Raw genomic sequence first — 6,959 nt, 5'->3', positions numbered from 1 at the left:
CAACCAGGAATTCATATTATAAATTGACGAAGAGAGTCTTATTTAAGCAGATGGTGGCATCCGACTGTGTCCTTCGTTGTGTTGCTACTATTATGGTATCTGCTTGGAGAATCCAAAGTAAATGTACTACGTGTTATTGCTATGTCGCAGCGTCATACAGGCAGCTATTTGTGTTCAAATCGGAAGTTGAAGTGCTGCTTCATTCTGCTACAAACTGCTTTCCCTGCTCCGTCCTGGTCTGAAGCAGAATATTGCTCCCAAACTGCTCCAAACCAGCTGCCGGGATGTCTTACTACCAAATTTAGCTGCACACGGGGACCATGGCAACGCACCATGGCAGAGGTATAACGAGTCTTGGACTAGGGCTTAATGCAAAAATTTACATAATGTAGGGAAGCTCGGAACATATTTGCTCACAAGTAAATTTAATAGGAGCCATAAGCTCCTGGGCGGAATTAATTGTGAAAAAATGCACAGTGTATGTGACATGGAAAGCGTAGCAGGGGGAGGCAGAAAGTTAGGTAGTTGGGTGAGGTTAAGAAGTTGGCAGGGGTCAGGTGGATGCAGCTGGCAGAGGACCGGTTAATTGGAGTAATGTAGGAGAGGCTTTTGCGTATAATCCAGCTGATGACTATAATAATGGCCTCCTCACAGCAGTTTGAATACCCAGCGGAGAGACAAACGAGAGCAGTAAGCAAAGCAGCTTCAGAGCTGGCTATTCATTGACTTAGGAATGGAGGTTTCGAATTAAGCAAGGAAAAAAATTACGAGACCCTTTGACGGCTAAAGTGGTGAACGGCGAATGCCTGGGTGCCGCATTCTGCTACGCATTTGTTACGAATGTGGCGGTGAGTGATGCTTGCGAATGAAGAAGTTGGCTACTGTTTCACATTCCTCCCTTCTTTTATGGCATGGTACATGTGGACGCGGAGAATTGTTATAGATACTATGCATTGTCTATCCTGTCAATCAGTTTGTGGGGTTTAACGTCCCAAAGCAACTCAGGCTTTGAGAGGCGGCAAACGCCGCTGATGTGTGCTGTACTAACACCTCCTAGACATCTTGGTCGGCTTCTGTTTGCTGTGTGACGCGGCATTCGAAGAAGCGCAAATGAAAGCGCGCCCCTTGTCGAGCTTGTCATTTGCCATTGCTAGCTCATACCTAATGATTCCTAGGCTGTTGCCTAGTCAGTCCTGAAGCCGTGGCCTAATTTAGCTAATTTTTCTTGCCGGCGTGAGCGCCACTATTACACATTGTGTTTGTGCTGGGTTAAGATTTGTCCTGCTGATTTCCTAAGCATCACATTATATAAGTTTCAACAGTTACTTGTGAGGCGGTAATAATTGTAGCGGTTTGTGTTGTGACTCTCAGCGCTGTGTGATCTTCTACTTATACTGATCTTTCTAAACTAACTTGTGAGCATGTGAACTCCTTTTTTTGGTAAGGGCCGATGTTCTCCAAGTGACGAGAAAATACTGGTCTGTGAAGACAGCTTTTCTTCTGTTTTGTCCAAATGATAAGCTAAACTTTATGCTTTGCCAGCTGGCAGCCATTGTTTCTGGCAATTGCAAGAACCTTGCATGATATCTGTGTTCTTCGCGGGGAATAGACTTGAGCGCTGTCACCTTGGAACACTGGCTCAGCAGGTTCTCCGGTCTCGTCTACTTAACACATTCATTACATCCGGTGCAACTTACGACGGTGATATTCTCTGCTCACTGTGAACCTTTTACCGGTGCTCTGTGGTTAGATAAATGTGTGTTTTTTTTTTTTTTTGCAGCTTCAGCGGGAAAGCAGGTAGTCGGCAGGTGAGCACGATAGTTTTATTGTTCATGAGAGCAGTATGTAATAAGACCTGGTCTACACTGGGTAAAGGTTAGATTATGTCTTAGCTTTCTCATGCACACTGTTCGTTAATTACTTGAACCACTAATAGCATCTGCAATTGCACAGTCGACTTAATGGCTCAACTGCTAGATTGCGGAGGCGAAACTATTGTGAAATAAAGCCACACATATTTATAAGATAGGTGGGAATGCGCACTTTGCAAGAAAACCATCACTTCGGAAACAGTTGTGAAGGCACTGTGCACAAGTTTGGTGGTCGTGTACGGGACTCTGCAAAGAAACCAATATCATGCAATCGGCGCAGAAGTGGGCAAAGCACTGCTCGCAAGTTTCACGCAGCGATGGTTTCCTAATGAAAGCTAGTCTCTTTTGAAGGTACTGATTTGCTTTGTCTCTCGAAGATGTGCTTATGTTTCATAGTTGTAGTAGTCTGTACATTCTGTGTAAAGTTCTCCAAGGAACATTCTGCTAAATGAGAATAAAAAGCGCATATGAGATGCATCGTTTTAACGGACTGAGTAGCTACATTTTATAAAGGAAAGTTAAAAATTTAAGTGCTACTTTTTTTCTTTAGCATTGCTTGATTCGCTTTTAAAATGCCTTTAAAACTCACGCAAGCAAGGATGCCATTATATTTGTAGCGGCATTGCCATCAGAAGTGTTCCTAGAAGGGAGAACTTGTTGGGTTCTGTGGTAGAATTCACTGGGTTTTAGTTTATTTATTCATTTCATTCTTCTTAGAGCTGTCTTAGTACTCTCAATTATTGCTTTAATGAAATCTGTGCATCTTAATAAAACGTCTCTGCGCGACTTGGGTGGTGTGGCAATCTTTGTGCTCATGACGACGCCTCATGGCATCCCAATTACGCAGACGCTGAAAAAAAGACGGCGCGACGTCATCAAGGAGGTAGACGGCGAGCGAAGCCTTGCGGTAAGTGGTGCTGGAGCACTCGCCGCCATTTTGACCTACTTATCCGTCCTCTGCGGCCAGTCAAAGTTACCGACGCCGGGCCGCGCTAAGCCTGTGGTCTGCGTACTTTGCCCACGGTTCCTTATTTCGCCTTTGGCGCTATTTTTATGCGCGCCATCATTGCTCATGCAGCTGGGCAGGCGCTTGCAGTGGTAGCAATTTTGCGCTCAACTGCGCGAGGCCCTTTGTGTGTCGTTTGGCTTGAGCCATCAGCTGTTCCAGGCAGGACATATGGTAGCCATTTTTAACAGAGCTTTACAGTGTGAGCCTTGAACTGTGCCATATTGGCGTGCCGAGTGCGTAGCATATACAACTTGTATTTTCGGCGACATTGACAACGTTCGAAATTTATTTAGGTTTTTTTTTAGGTGCGCGTATTGAGATACAAATAATTACTGCCTTTTCCGTTTGGCAGTTATTACATATGCCTTTTTATTTGCCTCTTTTTGATTTTTTCTTTCCTTCTTTGGATTTATTTTCTCATTTTGTGTGCAATGCTGCCGCAATATTTGTGACGCTTTGTCATTGTCCTGCGAAATTTTGCAAGCAAATTCTGCGCAGGGTTTTGCCTCGTTTTCTACCTGTCGCACGTTTTGCTCAAACCTCTACGATCTGTCGCTACGCTCCTGCGGTGCCGTCTGCAGAGAGCGAAAAAAAAAAATTGACGGTAAAGCAGGAGACACATGTGCGAAAGCTTGACCGGCGTGCCGCAGCGAACGCCGCATGCGAACTACCGCCCAGTGCCAGCCGGAACACATGGAGCACCGCTCGTCCGGCGAGCGAGCTCCCTCAAGCTCCGCCCACAGCCGTGCCACTGTGCAGCGGAGATGGAAGGCTGCTTGGCTTGATAAACTTCACATGAATTCACGCTCGTACAAGAAATGACAAAACAGCGATGTTATCAGAAGGATTGTCTGCTGTACTCGTGCAACAACAGCAAGCCTGCACACGTACGAAGCTTTCGGCAACGATGCCACCCGCGGACGGGCTGGGCGCCGAACTTCACCGATTCGTGCTTGCCCTAGTCGTCGCTAGGCCTAGCCGGTGTCGTACCAAAGAGGCAGCGGACCGCGCTTCGGAACGGGCCAACGCTGTAATAAAGGTTCGAATGTCATCACCAGGGTACTGAGAAGGCCATCTTATAATAGAATGAACATAAGCTCGATTTGAGCAGCGCATTCGGCAGCGGAGCGAGCAGACGTTTGGCGATCGACCGGGCAGCAGCAGTGGTTGGGCGAACAAACTCGCTTGTTGTCGCAGTTATCACTCGTAGCAGCTCTTCAGTATTGGCTGGCGATCTTCGCAATTTACTTGTAGTTGACAGTCCTGTGTTTAGTGACTTTTTATGCACACGAAGAAACAATACTGAAGGGTTTTTCAGATGCCGGCGCGTCCGCGTCGTGTGCTCGGTAGGACCTCGACGGTGGAGCCGAGAGGCGCTTCACTGCATAGCCCCCCTACGTCACCGTGACGTCGCCGCCGTTCGCGCTCGCATTGGCTGCAGCCACCCGCCGGAGCGTCCCTTCGCCACGCTTCGCATGCGGACTGCCGGAGACATCTGCCCGGTTGGACGCGGGCGGCGAGCGCCGGTTTGCCGGATCGGACTCGTCCGGACGCGGCGCGCCGGAGCAGATCGCACTCGCTTTTCGGACATGTGTCCCCGCCTGAAACCTTTTCAGAAGACCTGGTGTGGTCGTTTTCAAAGTGCAGAAAATGTTTTACGTTAATTTTAGTTAATATCAATACTAAGCGAATTGTGCCCTAATCTCGCCGTTTAGGGGGTCAGTGATGGAATATATTAAATCCGATAAAGGCTCTTGTTTCGCCTTTACCTCGCACCATTCACTTGTGCCTTTACCGACCTTTTGTTGCGTACATACGTTGCAGATCAAGCTGTTGCAATGGGTTGCTGACATATACAATTAGTCGAATATAATGACCATAATGATTTCCGCGTATTTAATATATTTTTTTAATTTAATTTAGACTTACTCTTTTCCTATGTTCACTATATTTATATAGTTTATGCAAGAACCTTGACAGCTTTTCACACTGCCGTCAATGCTGAAGCCTAAAAAAAAAAAATTCATTGATCCAATATGATATTGAATTAATAAATATTAATCCTTGTTGTATTTCATTGGAGTATTTTTACCGCTAGTTTGGTTATTTGTTGTAATTTAGCAGATACGTTTCATCATCCACATGACTGTACCGACTGCAGGGCAAAGAACTCTCCTATATTCCTCCACTTAACCCGGTCCCGTGCTTGCTGCATCCACTTGACCCCTGCGAACTTCTTGACCTCATCTGCCCATCTAACTCTCTGCCGCCCGCTGCTCCGCTTTCCTTCCCTTGGAATCCAGTTTGTTACACTAAGCGACCATCGGTGATCCTTTCTTCGCACTGCATGTCCTGCCCATGTCTATTTCTTCTTCCTGATTTCCACTAGAATGTCAGTAACCCGAGTTATTTTCTCTGACCCACTCTACACGTTTCCTATCTCTTAATGTTACACCTATCATGTTTCGCTCCATAGCCCTCTGCGTTGTCCTCAACTTGAGTGGAACCCTTTTTGTTGGCCTCCACGTTTCAGCCGCATGGTGAGTACAGGCAAGATGCAACTGATGTATACTTTCCTTTTGAGCGATACCGGTAAGCTGCTAGTCATTATCTGCGAGTGCTTGCCAAATGTGCTCCATCCCAATTTTATTCTCCTTGTTATTTCCCTTTCATGGTCCAGATCTGCGGTTACTACCTGTCCTAAGTAGACATATTCGCCTACTACTTCCAGTGCTCCGCTACCTAACTTAAACCGCTGTTCCTTCCCAAGACTGTTGAACATTACCTTAGTCTTCTGCATATTGATTTTCAAGCCTACCTTTCTACTTTTCCTCTCTAGGTCATCAATCATTCATTGCAGTTCATCCCATGAGTTACTTAGTAAGACAATGCAATCAGCAAATCGCAGATTACTGAGGTATTCTCCATCTGCCCTTATCCTTAACTGCTGCCATTCCAAGTCTCTGAATACTTCTTCTAATCAAGCTGTGAATTGCACTGGGGAGATCGTGTCTCTTTGCCCAGCACCTCTCTTTATAGGAATTTAGCTATTTTATGCAGAACTATGGTTTACTGTGCAGCCCCTATATATATCCTTCTTGCACTTTCACGTACGGCTCGTCTACACCCTGACTTTGCAATGCTCGCATGACCGCCGAGGTTTCTACCGAGTCAAATTTAATCACTCCGCCGGGGTGGCACAGTGGTTACGGCGCTCGACTACTGTTCCCAAGGATGCGAGATCGAATCTTGGCCTCGGCAGCCGCTTTTCGATGGAGGCAAAAAGCAAGGCGCCCGCGTGCTGTGCGATGTCAGTGCACGTTAAAGAACCCCAGGTGGTCGAAATTTCCTGAGCCCTCCACTGCGGCGTGGGACGTTAAGCCCCAGAAACCAAACGAAACCAATTGAGACAGATACTGTGCCTTTTCTATCCTGTCAATCAATTTCAAACGCAGCTGATGCCTGCTGTACTAACACCTCCTAGACATCTTGGTCTGCTTCTGTTTGCTGTGTGACGCGGCGTTCGAGGAAGCGCAAATGAAAGCTTGGATAGGACGCCCGATAGGGTCAGCTTCATATATGCATTAATCGCCTTGTGACATTGTGACCTGTCGTGGCGGTACATCGCGCGCCCCTTGTCGAGCTTGTCATTTGCCATTGCTAGCTCATACCTAATTATTCTTAGGTTGTTGCCTAGTCAGTCCTCAAGCCGTGGCCTAATTTAGCGAATTTTCTTGCCGGCGTGAGCGCCACTATTACACATTGTGTTCGTGCTGGGTTAAGATTTGTCCTGCTGATTTCCTAAGCATCACATTATCTAAGTTTCAATAGTTACTTGTGAGGCGGTAATAATTGTAGCGGTTTGTGTTGTGTCTTTCAGCGCTGTGTAATCTTCTACTTATACTGACCTTTCTAGACTAACTAGTGCACATGTGAACCCCTTTTTTGGTAAGGGCCGGATGTTGTCCAAGTGACCAGAAAATGCTGGTCTGTGAAGAAAGCTTTTCTTCTGTTTTGTCCGAATGATCAGCTAAACTTTATGCTTGCCAGCTGGCAGCCATAGTTTCTGGCATTTGCGA

At 46.5% G+C, this 6,959-nt stretch overlaps 1 long non-coding RNA gene across 1 annotated transcript; it reads left to right on the top strand.

Moving 5' to 3' along the window:
* Positions 1-1,415: 1,415 nt before the first annotated feature.
* LOC146183885 (uncharacterized) lies at positions 1,416-6,001 on the top strand. Its single transcript, XR_014708512.1, has 3 exons — positions 1,416-1,808; positions 2,719-2,778; positions 5,357-6,001. It is a non-coding gene; the product is annotated as an uncharacterized LOC146183885 (long non-coding RNA).
* The last annotated feature ends 958 nt before the right edge of the window (positions 6,002-6,959 follow it).

The sequence above is a fragment of the Amblyomma maculatum genome, chromosome 7, assembly GCF_055883805.1.
Source record: "Amblyomma maculatum isolate TAMU_Amacu chromosome 7, ASM5588380v1, whole genome shotgun sequence".
Lineage (NCBI taxonomy): Eukaryota > Metazoa > Arthropoda > Arachnida > Ixodida > Ixodidae > Amblyomma > Amblyomma maculatum.
This window is presented reverse-complemented; position numbering and strand designations above follow the sequence as displayed.